Source organism: Chiloscyllium plagiosum, unplaced genomic scaffold, assembly GCF_037043375.1.
Source record: "Chiloscyllium plagiosum isolate Xiang-an unplaced genomic scaffold, Cpla_swu_hap1 HiC_scaffold_23, whole genome shotgun sequence".
NCBI lineage: Eukaryota > Metazoa > Chordata > Chondrichthyes > Orectolobiformes > Hemiscylliidae > Chiloscyllium > Chiloscyllium plagiosum.
This window is the reverse complement of record NW_028270161.1, coordinates 28,152,612-28,168,324: the sequence shown is the minus strand read 5'-3', so window position 1 is coordinate 28,168,324 and position 15,713 is coordinate 28,152,612. Positions and strand designations below refer to the sequence as shown.

Sequence of the window (15,713 nt, the reverse complement as noted above, 5' to 3'; positions counted from 1 at the left end):
CGGACTTACCAGTGTCTTGTACAGCTGAAGCATGACCTTGTGGCTCCAAAACTCAATTCCCTTACCAATAAACGCCAAACACACCATGTGCTCTTCACAAGCCTATCAATCTGGGTGGCAACTTTCATGGATCTATGAACCTGGACACTGAGATCTCTCTGTTCATCTACACTTCCAAGAATTTTACCATTAGCTCAGCGCTCTGCATTCCTGTTGCTTCTTCTGAAGTGAACTACCTCACAGTTTTCCGCATTAAACTCCATTTACCACTTCTCAGGCCAGCTCTGCATCTTATCTATGTCCCTTTGTAACCCACAATATCCTTCGGCACTATCCACATTCTGCCCACGTTACTGTCATCTGCAAATTTACTAACCCGTCCTTCTCAGCCCATGTCCAGGTCATTTATAAAAATGACAAACAGCAGTGGCCCCAAAACAGATCCTTGCGGCACACCACTGGTAACTGAGCTCCAGGATGAACATTTCCCACCAACCACCACCCTCTGTCTTCTTTCAGCTAACCAATTTCTGATCCAAACCGCTAAGTCACCTTCAATCCCGAAACTCCGTATTTTGTGCAATAGCCTATTGTGTGGAACTTTATCATACACCTTACAGAAGTCCATATACACCACATCAGCTGCTTTACTTTCATCCAACTGTTTTATCACCTTCTCGATTAACTCAATCAAGCTAGTTAGGCACAACCTACCCTTCACATAACCGTGTTGACTATCCCTAATCAAATTATTCCTTTCCAGATGATTATAAATCCTATCTCTTGCCCATAGTCTCCAGGGATGGTGTAGGTTGGGTGCATTAGTTAGGAAAATGTGGAGTAATAGTTTAGGGGAACAGGTCTGGGTGGGTTACTTTTTACAAATGGCCTATTCCTGTGCTGTAGGGATTCTATGATATATGCATTGCAAAACAGCTTTTTGGATAATGATACCCAGAGTGGGACAGGAAGGGACAGAGTGTACAAACCTGGAAAAACAATGGGAAATACGACCAAAGGGAGATAAAAAGGCAAAATTTGATGGCTCTTTACTTGAGCGCATGTAGTATTTGGACAAAATAAATCAATTAATAGCAGAAATAGACGTTAATCGGTATGATCTTATAGCTATCACAGAGACATAGTTACATGAACATCAAAGCTAGAAACTAAATATTCAGGGGTATGTCACTTTTCAAAACAATAGGCAAGAAGGAGTAGCAATGTTAGTATTTGATTAAATAAATGTGAAAGCCAGAAATGATCCTGCATCAGGAGACGTAGAACCCATATAGATGGAGGTATGAAATAACAAGGGGAAGAAGGTAGTGGTGGGAGGAGTTATAGACCCCCTAACCGTAGTTATATTGTACATAAGTTATATTGTCGGACAGAGAATAAACCAGGAGATAACATGGCATATAAAAAAGGTGGTACATTAATTATGAATGACTTTACTCTTCATGTAAATTGTTGAAGTATAAGACATCAACTTCTTGTGCTTTTAAAATTATGGATTAAAATGAGGAAGAACTGTTCTGAAACCAATATTTCCAAAGATTGCTGTATGTTTTGGAAAACAAGAAATCTGACATTTATGAAAACATTGCATAAGTAGCTGTTTGAATAAGCAGTGATTGAGCTGGTGACAGGTGAGTTGGAGCTGAAGGGTTCTGTACAGACTTGACTGATAACTGGTCACTAGTCCATAGCTGAAAATGTGTTGCTGGAAAAGCGCAGCAGGTCAGGCAGCATCCAAGTAACAGGAGAATCGATGTTTCGGGCATAAGCCTTTCTTCAGGAATGAGGAAAGTGTGTCCAGCAGGCTAAGATAAAAGGTAGGGAGGAGGGACTTGGGGGAGGGGCGTTGGAAATGCGATGGGTGGAAGGAGGTCAAGGTGAGGCTGATAGGCCGGAGTGGGGTGGGGGCGGAGAGGTCAGGAAGAAGATTGCAGGTTAGGAAGGTGGTGCTGAGTTCGAGGGATTTGACTGAGACAAGGTGGGGGGAGGGGAAATGAGGAAACTGGAGAAATCCGAGTTCATCCCTTGTGGTTGGAGGGTTCCTAGACGGAAGATGAGGCGCTCTTCCTCCAACCGTCGTGTTGCTATGGTCTGGCGATGGAGGAGTCCAAGGACCTGCATGTCCTTGGTGGAGTGGGAGGGGGAGTTGAAGTGTTGAGCCACGGGGTGGTTGGGTTGGTTGGTCCGGGTGTCCCAGAGGTGTTCTCTGAAACGTTCTGCAAGTAGGCGGCCTGTCTCCCCAATATAGAGGAGGCCACATCGGGTGCAGAGGATGCAATAAATGATGTGTGTGGAGGTGCAGGTGAATTTGTGGCGGATATGGAAGTATCCCTTGGGGCCTTGGAGGGAGGTAAGGGGGGAGGTGTGGCGCAAGTTTTACATTTCTTGCGGTTGCAGGGGAAAGGTGCCGGGATTGGAGGTTGGGTTGGTGGGGGTTGTGGACCTGACGAGGGAGTCACAGAGGGAGTGGTCTTTTTGGAACGCTGATAGGGGAGGGGAGGGAAATATATCCTTGGTGGTGGGGTCCATTTGGAGGTGGTGGAAATGATGGCGGATGATACGCTGTATATGGAGGTTGGTGGGGTGGTAGGTGAGGACCAGTGGGGTTCTGTCCTGGTGGCGGTTGGAGGGGCGGGGCTCAAGGGCGGAGGAGCGGGAAGTGGAGGAGACGCGGTGGAGGGCATCGTCGACCAAGTCTGGGGGGAAATTGCGGTCTTTGAAGAAGGAGACCATCTGGGTTGTACAGTTTTGGAACTGGTCCTCCAGGGAGCAGATGCGGCGGAGACGAAGGAATTGGGAATATGGGATGGCGTTTTTACAGGGGGCAGGGTGGGAGGAGGTGTAGTCTAAGTAGCTGTGGGAGTCGGTCGGTTTATAGTAAATGTCCGTGTTGATTCGGTCGCCCGAGATAGAAATGGAAAGGTCTAGGAAGGGGAGGGAGTAGTCTGAGATGGTCCAGGTGAATTTGAGGTCAGGCTGGAAGGTGTTGGTAAAGTGGATGAACCGTACAACCTCCTGGTGGGAGCACAAGGCAGCGCTGATACAGTCATCGATGTAGCAGAGGAAAAGGTGGGGGGTGGTGCCAGTGTAGCTGCGGAAAATGGACTGTTCCACATATCCTACGAAGAGGCAGGCATAGCTGGGGCCCATGCGGGTGCCCATGGCTACTCCTTTGGTTTGGACATAGCTGGGGCGCATGCGGGCAATGACAGAAGCATTTTGCTTATAAAGAACTGTGTGATTGGTTCTCAGGCAACTGAATAGCTTGGGGCTAGGAACAAGCTTGGGAGAAGTGCTTTGATTGCTACCAGCTCAAGTGCTGTGTATTTCTGCACTCAAAACCCATTTGAACCTGAGGAAAACCAGTCAACCTTTCCTTCAGCAGTTGTTGTAGGCTGTGACTTTTAACTGATAAGACAAAATTGAGTCTTTTATAGGTGAACCAGCCACCTTGTGTCTCTTGCAAACCAGTGGATGTATCTGATGAAAAATGACTGTGAAACAACATTCTAACCAGCAGAAGAATCATAAGAATAATCTCAGCAACCCATGAATAGAACAACTGAACCATTTCCTGGTTATCCTCTGCCCATAATGTATTTTTTTCTGAAAAAAACTCCAAAAGAACTGTAGACGTTGGAAATCAAAAACAAAATTAAAAATTGCTGGAAAAACTCAGCAGGTGTGGCAGCATCTGTGGAGACAAAGCAGAGTTAACATTTCTGAAGAAGGGTCAGTGCACCCAAAATGTTAACTTGGCTTTGTCTCCACAGATGCTGCCACACCTGCTGAGTTTTTCCAGCAATTTCTGTTTTTTTTTCCTTTCTATTTGTCTATATGTGTATGCAAGGGGAGGATATAAAGGGATTAGAATTTTAATTTAAAGTGCTACAGCACCATGAAACATGGCAAGAAGTGAAATTGGCAGACATAGCCAATAGGAAGAAATTATAAAGTGCATTTGGAACAGTTTGTTAGAACAATATATTGTTGAACCAACTAGGATCAGATTACTTTAGATTTGGCAATGTATAATGAAGCAGGTTTAATAAATGATTTCGGAGTAAAAAGTCACCTAGAAAACAATGACCACAAAATGGTAGAATTTAGAACTCAGTTTGAGAGTGAGAAAATTAATTTGGAAATAACTATGTTAAACCTGAGTGTAATGACAATAGAATGTGGGCAGAATCAGGTAGAGTGGACTTGAAAAGGACTTAGCAGCAAAGATTGTTGAGGAACAAAGGCACACATTTAAGACAATAAATCATTACTCACAACAAAGATATATTCCGGTTAGAAAGGAGAATTCTAGGAAACAGGCCATGGATAACCAGGGAAGTTGTGGACAACACCAAATTAAAAGTAAAAGCATACAATGTGGCAAGGATGAATGGTAAGCCAGAGAATTTGGAATTTTTCTAAAAAACCAACAGAAGATGCCTGAAAAGAAAAGAGGAAGAAAATAAACTTTGGGCAAACTTGCGAGTAATATCAAGAGCTTATTTAAATATATAAAAAGGAAGAGAGACCAAAGCTGACACAGAGTCCTTGGGAAGATGAGCCAGGCACAGAGGAATTGAATAAATACTTTGTATCAGTCTTTACTGCCGAAGACACAAATAGATACCAAATATTAAATAATTAAGAGGAAAAAGGGGGAGAGGGATTGCAAGAGGCGATAGCAGAAAATAGATAGGTTGAAGATTTGATTAGAAAAATGGCAAATGGAGTTTAACTCAGACAAATGTGAGGTGATGCTTTTTGGAAGGTCCAATACAGTTGGAAGGTATACAGTAAAAGGAATCCTTAGTATAATAGAGCTATAAAAGCATTTGGGCATCTAGGCATACGGATCCACAGTTCCCTGAAATTGGCAACAAATGGATAAGGTGGTCAAGAAGACATATGGCTTGCATGCCTTCATTGTTCAGGGCATAGAGTATAAAATTGGCAAGTCATGTTACAATGTTATATAACCTTAGTTAGGTCACATTTGAAATATTGTGTACAGGTTCTGGTTGCCACACTACAAGAAGGATGTGGAGAGATTAGAGAAGATACAGAAATGGTTTACCAAAATGCTGCCTGATTTGGAAGACAGAATGGACAAACTTGGTTTGTTTTCAATTGAACATTGAAGGATTGTGTGCGTGTGTGTCTGTGTGTGTGTGTGTGGCGGTGGGGGGGGGGGGGGGGGGGGTGGAAACTTATAGAAGTTTACAAAATTGTGAAAGGCGTGAATAGAATGAACAGTCAGAGTCTTTTTCCCAGGGTAGAGATGTCAATCTTTATGGGACTTAGGTTTAAGGTTAAAGGGGTAAATTTAAAGGCAATGTGTTAGGCAAGTGTATTACACAGAGGGGGTAAGTACCTGGAATGTGCTACCTAAAGAGATAGTGGAGGTAGATATAATAGCAACATTTAAGACGCATCTTGACAGATGTATGAATAGGTAGGGAATAGAGGGGTATGGACTGTGTAGAAGTGAAAAATGTTTAGTTTAGAAAGGCATCACATGTCAGTGCAGTCTTGGTGGGCTGAAGGGCCTGTTCCTGTGCTGTACTGTACTGTTCTTTGTTCTTTATCTCCTTGTCTCCTCATTTAAAGTGCTTAGCTATAAGTGCCTTAAGGTGTCATGAGATAATGAAAGTGCTACACAAAGGCAACTTCTGTTCTTATTTCTAACTGCACTACATAATCACTGTCAATTACGAGTAAAAGGTAAGATAGAAGGTTTCTACTAATGCAACTGTTAAGAAGCAAGCCAAACTTATGAACCTTTGCTAGCTATACTTTCCCTCTGTCAAAAAATATTAACTAAAATCTTGAGTATTAAAATTGGATTAAATATGGAGGGAACGCTGCACATATATTGCTGAAAATGATAAACCATTCAGTATAGAGATATAATGGCATGCTGTGATTTAAGACTTGAAAAAACTGTAAATGGTGGAAAAGTCTTTCAAGCTTTTGTAAACTGACATTACCATAAAAGCTCAAATAATCTCATAAGGAGGAAAAACAATGGTAGAAGATACTATACTTTGATTTTGAAGACTTCCCATCAATGGATAAATTCTTTGGCAACCACATTAAAAATAATTTGGTCTTTTAAATTAGAGGGGGTAGAACACATTCTTTGTCATATTGTAAACAAACCCTAACTAAATTCTTCTGAATGGAATGGAATCAGAGTAAACAAAAATGACTTCCATCATTGGTTTATAAAATCATGAAAAGTATTCAAATTTGAATTATCTTCTAAAACACAGAATATTACATATATATTTTGGTAATGTCTTCCCCTTTAAAAAAAACGCTGAAAATGTAAACATGTTTTTTTCAAGAATAGAGGGAAGAACTTTGGATCCCTTGAGACTGATGCTTTGTTGTTCTGTCACAATGTGTTTGGCACCAAAAATAAATGTCGCAACATAGAATATTTCCAGCTCAACTGGAAACCATAAACAAAACAAAAATGTTTATTAAAGCCAAATCCATTAAACAAAATGCTGTGTTTATATATAATCAATACATATTAATGGCATTATTACTAAATTCTTAGTCATAGTCATAGAGATGTACAGCACAGAAACAGACCCTCTGGTCCAACTCGTCCATGCTGAACAGATATCCTAACCTAATCCAGTACCATTTGCTAACACTGGCACATATCCCTCTAAACCTTTCCTATTCATATACCCATCCAGATGCCTCATAAATGCTGCAATTGTACAAGTTCCTCTGGAAGCTCATTCCAAACATAGACCACCCTCCGCGGGAAAGCGTTGCCCCTTAGCTCCTTTTTATATCTTGCCCTCTTATCCTAAACCTATGACCTCTAGTTCTGGACTCCCCCATCCCAAGGAAAACACCTTGTCTATTTATCCTACCCATGCACCTCATGATTTTATAAACCTCCATAGGTCACCTCACAGCCTCCGACACTCTAGGGAAAATAGCCCCAGCCTATTCAGCCTCTCCCTATAACTGAAATCCTCCAATCCTGGCAACATCCTTGTACACCTCTTCTGAACCCTTTCAAGTTTCACAACATCCTTCCAATAGGGAGGAGACCAGAATTGCATGTAATATTCCAAAAGTGGCCTGTACAGCCACAATATGAACTCCCAACTCCTATACTAAATGCTCTGACCAACGAAGGAAAGCATACCAAATGCCTTTTTCACTATCTTGTCTACCTGCTTTCAAGGAACTATCAACCTGCACTCCAAGGTCTTTTTGTTCAGCAACATTAAGTGTATAAGTCCTGCTCTGATTTGCTTTTCCAAAATACAGCACCTTGCATTTATCTAAATTAAACTCCATCTGCCACTCCTCAGCCCATTGACCCATCTGATCAAGATCCGTTGTACTGTGAGATAAACTTTTCGCTGACCACCACACCTCCAATTTTGGTGTAATCTGCAAATTTACTAACTATGTTCACACCCAAATCATTTATATAAATGACAAAAAAGTAGTGGACCCAACACCGATCCTTGTGGCACTCCACTTGTCACAGGCCTTCAACCTGAAAAGTTACCTTCCACCACCACCCTCAGTCTTCTAGCTTCAAGCCAGTTCTATACCTAACTTGACTAGAATTCAAAGTTTGGGAGAAGATTTGTAGCTCGGGTGCTCGTTGTTGTAGTTCTGTTCGCTGAGCTGGAAATTGTTGTTGCAAACGTTTCGTCCCCTGTCTAGGTGACATCCTCAGTGCTTGGGAGCCTCCTGTGAAGCGCTTCTGTGATCTTTCCTCCGGCATTTATAGTGGCCTGTCCCTGCCGCTTCCGGTTGTCAGTTTCAGCTGTCCGCTGTAGTGGCCGGTATATTGGGTCCAGGTTGATGTGTTTGTTGATGGAGTGTGTGGATGAGTGCCATGCTTCTAGGAATTCCCTGGCTGTACTTTGTTTCGCTTGCCCTATAATGGTAGTGTTGTCCCAATCGAATTCATGTTGCTTGTCGTCTGCATGTGTGGCTACTAAGGATAGCTGGTCGTGTCGTTTCGTGGCTAGTTGATGTTCATGGATGCGGATCGTTAGCTGTCTTCCTGTTTGTCCTATATGATGTTTTGTGCAGTCCTTGCATGGGATTTTGTACACTACATTAGTTTTGCTCATGCTAGGTATTGGGTCCTTCGTTCTGGTGAGACTAGAATTGACTAGAATTAATGTGTAAAAAGAAAATAAACATTAGTTCTAAGAATTAAAACTCATAAATCAATGCACCATGATTCTAAAATGTAACCAGATGTGGTCTTGTCGGCTTTCCATGGCTAATTTCCTATATCACAATAATGACTACATTTCAAGCATACTTCATTGGCTGGAAAGTTTGAGATATCTGGCGGTTGTGAATTGCATTTCTTTCTTTGATTTTTTTTTAACACCAGTAAGTAAAACAGAGTAAGAATAACAGTCTATTTGCTAGTCTTCTAACCAGATCACAAATTAGAGAAAGCTGTATCTTATAAAATTTCCTTCATGCTCTTCATCAATTCTGAATGACATGGTTTTGATTCCAGCCTTGGGCGACTGTCTGTGTGGAGTTTGCATATTCTCCCCGTGTCTGTGTGGGTTTCCTCCGGGTGCTCTGGTTTCCTCCAAAAGGTGTGCAGGTTAGATGGATTAAATGCCATGCTAAATTGCCCATAGCATTAGGTGCATTAGTCAGAGGGAAATCGGTCTGGGTAGGTTACTCTTTGGGGTCTGTTTCCATACTGTAGGGAATCTAATCTCCTCTTCAACTTATGATGTCTCCAATTCAGAGGCCTCAGAATGTTGCTCTACTGCTCAGTCAGCAACTGTGCAACCTTTCAGAGGCACAGATTGTGGATTTTTGACACTCACCTAAAATAATCTTCTTGTATTGTAGGATCTCCTAAGCTTTGTCATTAAATTGGAAGTTCTGTTCCTCCAACCATCCAAGCCATTTCCTCCTCAGCTACCGAATAGCTAAAAGTGCACATTATAATTTGTTCCTTAATTTTGTAACACTTCCAGCATTTTATTTATTGAAAGCAAATATTAGTTGAGCTGATCTTATAACAAATAAAATAAATAAAATCTTGCAATTATGCAACATGCAATATGCTAACTTTTTCATTAAGTGGAGTCACTGTTTAAGATGTAGGAAACACCGGTCAAATTGTGAACGGCAAAGTCCTGTAATCACTAATGTAATAATGACTAGATCTGACTTGTAACTTTTTTGATTGAGGGATAACTATATGTGAGGACACTGGAAATAACTACCCTGCTATTCTTCAAAATAGTGTCTTTTACAGCCAATCAAACAGCCAAGTGGAACATTGCTTTAATGTCTCATCTGAAAGATAGTACCTCCAAAGACAGCACCTCCAAACAGTGCAATACTCCCATACTACTTCACTTAAATGTCAATTATAATTTTTGTTCTGATGCTCTAGACTGAGACTTGAATGAAGAACCATGTGACTCCAATGTGAATGTACTATCACCACAGCCACACCTGACACTCATTGCAAGGTTGATGGCATGCGATTCATTAGATACACTAGAGTTACAAATTGCCTTAGGTATAGAGTTTCTATTTAACCTTTATTAAGCTCCATCAAAATTGCAGTTGATTCTTGAAAGTAATCAATCGAATTGACTAAATATTCTTTTCTGACTGCAAATATTTGGTGTGAAATTAGGCTCTGTAGCATTGCTGAGCTACAGCCAAGGAGCCTGAACTGCTGTGCTTTTCCAGCACCACTACTCCAGAATCTGGTTTCCAGCATCTGCAGTCATTGTTTTTACCTGAGCTACAGCCAATGCTAATGAGGTCAAACTTGGGTGTGCAACCACATGAAGTGCAGTGCCTAATGTTGGGAAGATAATTTGCATATACTTGAATAGGCATGTCAATTATGCATCAGAAAGTTCCCAATTGGCTAGATCATAATCAAAACCAGACCCTGGCATTCAGTCAGTAGTGCTAACCACCGTGCCACCATGCCGTCCTTAAGGGTCAGGCAACCAACTTATAGGGAAGGTGATTTAGGCTGCTATTGCAAAATGTCTGGCTGTACATTGGAGAGACTTTGGAGGTATTGTGGTGATTTCCTGGACTTGACAAGGCATGTTGATACATGCTCAGAGGAAGCATAAATGACTTGGTCCCCTTTATACAAAGCTGGAAAAGATATGGGGCCTATAGTTTCATTACCTTTAGGTGATATGCCTTCCACAGATGAATATTTTGAGGGTGAGATGGATCTTCTGAATATTAAAAGTGAGTCCTGTTCCAGAATGAGCGCTACTGATGGATGAGTGGTGGCGTGAGGTGCATTAAGCAATATAGACTTTTAGGTATGGGTATGATATCCTTAGATGATGCATTCATTGACATTGACCATCAGAATGAGGTAGTTAAGCCTCTTGTGCCACCCTGACAGGTCCTCCTGGCCAGACTCTTTTCATATCCTTTGGAAGGTGGTCCTTGTGTCTTTCCTGGCTCCCCTCCGTGAACCAACAGCCTCTCTCCTTCTGTCAACATCCATGACTATGGCATCCAATGCAGCATCCGTGAACTTAGGATTTAATTTAAACGTCAGGGTCCCCTGATTTGATCGCCATACCTGAAGTTCAGTAGGCAATGGATCTCCCGGTTCATCCACAGTTTCTGGTTGGGGAACATCTATGTACAAGCATCAGAATTCAAAAGGGATTCATAAATTTAGGAACAAGAACTCTAACTGATCTTCCCTTCTTCAGTCCAGTCACATGAAGGTCAATCTTAGCATCCTTTACTACTATCCCAGATGGTCAATCAACTTATCATAAACTGTGAATAAAACAAGCCAAGTTTCTGAGTCAACCTATCCCCTGTCCACGTTCATGTACACATATCTGATGAATCTCTCAATGCAAATCTCTTAACTGATGCATTTATAGATCTATTCGAGCGAAATAGACAAGAGTATGAAGGAGAAGAGAATAAATAGGTATAATGGTAGATTTAGGTGTGAAAAGACAGGAGGAGGCTTGAATACAACATGCATTCATTGGATTTTAGTGAACCTCTTAAATCTCTCCTTCAACTAGGTCCTTTACTTTGATTGGACCTATAAAAAGAGAGTAATAGATTATCAGTTAATGATAAAGGTAGTGGAAATAAATGGGTGCAGTTGAAGGCTTTGACATACTGTGTATGAGATTGACAGTTCAGTGAGCAGAGGCAAAGAAAGTAAAGTGAATAAGTGATCTTCAGAATGTATTATCTGACATTGTCAGTTGCAACATTTGTGACAGGCTTTGTGACCACTAGCTTCACTGTAGTCTGCTACAATTGGCACAGAATCTATGGCATGATGCCTCTCCTTTCCTTATCAGTTCTATGGTATGGTGTACAAGCTTGCCTAACAAAAAAAAAGGAATTTATTCATGTCAGCAGCTGGAAGATTGTACAAGTATGTTCATTGTGGGAGAGTAGTATGGACGATGTATGAAATTGATAGATGCGGGGAAGGTGACAGATATTTTTGAAGACAGCAGCAAGTGCAACATGTACAAGTGGCAGCAGAAGGAAGTTCAGTTAAATTTGTTGCTTTGATTATAGGTAGTGAGGTGGTGTAGGCAAGGGGAGCTGTGTCATCATTGAGGTTGCACAGATGAGAAGAGAGTTTGTGTTGGAGTTTTACCTGAGTAGTTTTAGCTAAATCATTGAATTTTTTGCTATATTGCCCATAGGTCCTAGAAACAGTCTGAAAAGGTATCTCCTCTTCTTGGTCACACTTTCCAAAAAAGTTCCAGAATGATGTCTGAAAATTGAAGTGACCCTGTGGAACATTTTCTAGGTGCCATCTGTATAGGATTGACTCAAATAATTCACAGACGGTACCCTGCCCCTTTAAAAGGCACATGCTGCTTTTATATGGCATCACACCTACCAAATATTCCTCTCTTTTTCATACACTTGACAATCAAAATCAACTCAGGCACAAACACCCGGTTAGCTTTTTCTGCTGTTATTGAACATGCAGATTGGTCATGATGCCCATTGTGTGCTTGCTTTCTGCATATGTTAAATGTTCAGCTTATGATTCAGTTACACACTGCCTTTGCCATTTGGAGAACATCATCTATAATCTTTTATTACTTCAGACATTTGTAACTATTCACTAGGCACTAAATCTTTTTACAGTCCAAGTCATAACATTTCCTACTGACAAACATGGAACATTCAAAATGTTGCGCATCAACTAAATATGTAGTTTGAAATTAATCCAATTTTTTGACCTTCCCTTGACCGTTTATTATACTTTTTAACAAATATGCTCTTTGTAGTTGGAAGAAATTCCCCTTTGTTTACTCCTATGCATGGTTAGCTCTTGATAGATTGTTGATTTGTTGCCTAGTTACATGTTGCTGGGAAAAAAAACACAATAAAATTGGCAGAATTATCTGCCTGGGCAATGAGCTGAAAATCTATCAAAGTAAGAGGAATAAGGAGAGAAATTTTGGAGTCTGTGGGAAGAATTTAATAAGATATTAAAAGAACATTTCGATTTCTTGGTAAAGAGAATTAAACTAGAGATTGGACCCCTGAGAAGACAGAATAATTAGTTACTACTAGACAGTAAACAGGTGGAAACAATGAACAAGTACATTGATGGCAAAGGATAACTAAGGAAAGAGTAGAGCTCATTAAGGACCACAGTGGTAACATGGGAATGAAGCAGGAGGATGTAGGTAGGGTTCTAAATTAATAATTTGTGTTGGCACTTACTAGTGAGAAGGATGATATGGGTATAGAAATCAGAGAGAAAGATAGTGATACAATTAAAGAAATTAGCATGGACAGAGAGGAGATTTTAAGTGGTTTGGCAGGCTTCAAAGTAGATGTATCTCCAGGGCCAGATGAAATGTATCCCAGGCAGTTGAGTCAGACAAGGGAGAAAATAGGAAGGGACATTGGCAATAATTTTCAATTCCTTTCTGATCACAGGGGAGGTGCCTGAAGACAGGAGGATAGCCAATGTCATACAAGAAAGGTGGAAAGAATGAATTGAGAAACTACAAGCCGGTCAGTTTAAGCTCAGTAGTTGGGAAACTATTGGTAGCAATTCTGAGGGACAGAATTAATTTGTACTTGGAGAGGCAGAGATTAATCAAGAATGGTCAACATGTTTTTTTTCAATGGGAGGTCATGTCTGACCAACCTGATTGAATTTTTTTGAAGAGATGATCAGGTGTGTAGCTGAAGGCAATGTATTTGATGTAGTCTACTTGGATTTCAGCAAGGCTTCTGATAAGGTCCTGATAGGAGACTGACAGCAAAGGTTACAGGCCCTGGAATCCAAGGGCTGATTAGCTCTAGAACTGGCTGAATGGCAGGAATCAGAAGATGATGGTCGAGGCAATTCTCCGTGACTATGCCCAGTGCGGTCCCAAAAGGATTATGACTTATATAAATGATTTAGACTTGAATGTAGGAGGTTTGATTAATATGTTTGCAGATTAGTGGTGTAGTAAATAGTGAAGACAGTCTTAGATTACAGGAGGACATAGATGGGCTGATCAGTGGGAAATTCAGAGCCCTGTGACCATTGGAGTGCCACAAGGATCAGTGCTGGGTCCTCTACTTTTTGTCATTTACATAAATGATTTGGATGTGAGCATAAAAGGTACAGTTAGTAAGTTTGCAGATGACACCAAAATTGGAGTTGGAGTGGACAGTGAAGAGGGTTACCTCAGATTACAACAGGATCTGGAGCAGATGGGCCAATGGGCTGAGAAGTGGCAGATGGAATTTAATTCAGACAAATGCGAAGTGCTGCATATTGAGAATGCAAATCTTAGCAGGACTTATACACTTAATGGTAAGGTCCTAGGGAGTGCTGCTGAACAAAAAGACCTTGGAGTGCAGGTTCTTAGCTTCCTGAAAGTGGAGTCGCAGGTAGATAGGATAGTGAAGAAGGCGTTTGGTATGCTTTCCTTTATTGGTCAGAGTACTGAGTACAGGTGTTGGGAGGTCATATTGTGGCTGTACAGGACATTGGTTAGGCCACTGTTGGAATATTGCATGCAATTCTGGTCTCCTTCCTATCGGAAAGATGTTGTGAAACTTGAAAGGGTTCAGAAAAGATGTACAAGGATGTTGCCAGGGTTGGAGGATTTGAGCTATGGGGAGAGGCTGAACAGGCTGGGGCTGTTTTCCCTGGAGTGTCGGAGGCTGAGGGGTGACCTTATAGAGGTTTACAAAAATATGAGGGGCATGGATAGGATAAATAGATAAAGTCTTTTCCCTGGGGTCAGGGAGTCCACAACTAAAGGGCATAGATTTAGGGTGAGAGGGGAAAGATATAAAAGAGACCTAAGGGGCAACTTTTTCATGCAGAGGGTGGTACATGTATGGAATGAGCTGCCAGAGGAAATGGTGGAGGCTAGTACAATTGCACCATTTAAGAGGCATTTGGATGGGTATATGAATAGGAAGGTTTGGAGGGATATGGGCCGGGTGCTGGCAGGTGGGACTAGATTGGGTTGGGATATCTGGTTGGCATGGACGGGTTGGACAGTAAGGTCTGTTTCCATGCTGTACATCTCTGTGACTCTATGACTCTGTAAGTGTAAGGTGATGCATTTGGGAAATTCAAACAAGGCAGGGGAATATAGAACAGTAGGACCCTGGAAATCAGGTGGACTTTGGTGTCCATGTCCACTGATCCCTTAAGGTAGTAGGACAGGGAGATAAAATGGTTAAGAACGTCTTTGTGATTCTTGCCTTTATTAGCCAAGGCATAGAGTTTAGGAGCTGGGAAGTTATGCTGGAACTGTGTAAAACATTGTTTAGGCCATAGCTAGAGTACTGGGTGCAGTTTTGGAATCTAAATTATAAGAAGGATATAACTGCAGTAGAGACAGTGCAGAGGTGATGTTGGATGTTGCCTGGACTGGAGAGTTTTAGATCTATAGATAAATTGTTCTCCTTGGCGCAGAGAAGACTGAGAAGAAACATGTTTGAGATTTATAAAATTATGAGGTGCGTTGATAGGGTAAACAGGAAGAAATCTTTTCTCTTAGTGGAGGGATCAATGAGCGGGGGACATAGATTTAAGATAAGGGGGAGGAGATTTACAGGATGTGAGGACTTTTTTTTTAAGCATCCAGAGGCTGGTGTGAACATGGAACTAACTGCCTGTAAGAGTGACAGAGGCAGAAACCTTCAAACGTTTAAGAGGTGTTTAGATGTGCACTGTGATGCAAGGCACACAGGCTATGGACCAAGTGCTGAAAAAAGGAATTAGAATAGCTAGGTGTTATTTTTAATCGGTGCGTACTCAATATGCTAAAGGGCCTTTTTCTGAGCTGGAATCCTCTATGACTCTTGCATTAGTGCTTCCAAATTAAAAAAGAAACTTGAGGAGGTAAATCTTGAATTGATTCACAAGTGAGATAAGGTAATAAATAAAAGAAAAATACAACTTAAGCTAATAGACCTAGTCTAAGTAATTTCTTATGCATAATTATGCTAAGAATGGAGAAAAGCTAGGTGATGTATCAGCATAGAAACATTTGGGTGTTTACAATAATAAGAGTAGCCTCAAGTGGAAAAGAAGTTGCTTTATGTTCTTTGATGTACGAAAGGGGTGAGTACTGTTGTGAATTATCATGGATAAGTTTAACTCTTTATGCCTCTGCTCGGTATTTCAACAGACT

The 15,713-nt window shown here is 41.2% G+C and overlaps 1 protein-coding gene across 4 annotated transcripts in view; it reads right to left on the bottom strand.

The window, feature by feature from the left end:
- ccdc146 (coiled-coil domain containing 146) overlaps nucleotides 1-15,713 on the bottom strand; it is a 145,387-nt gene that overhangs the window by 90,232 nt on the left and 39,442 nt on the right. The window lies entirely within an intron of this gene.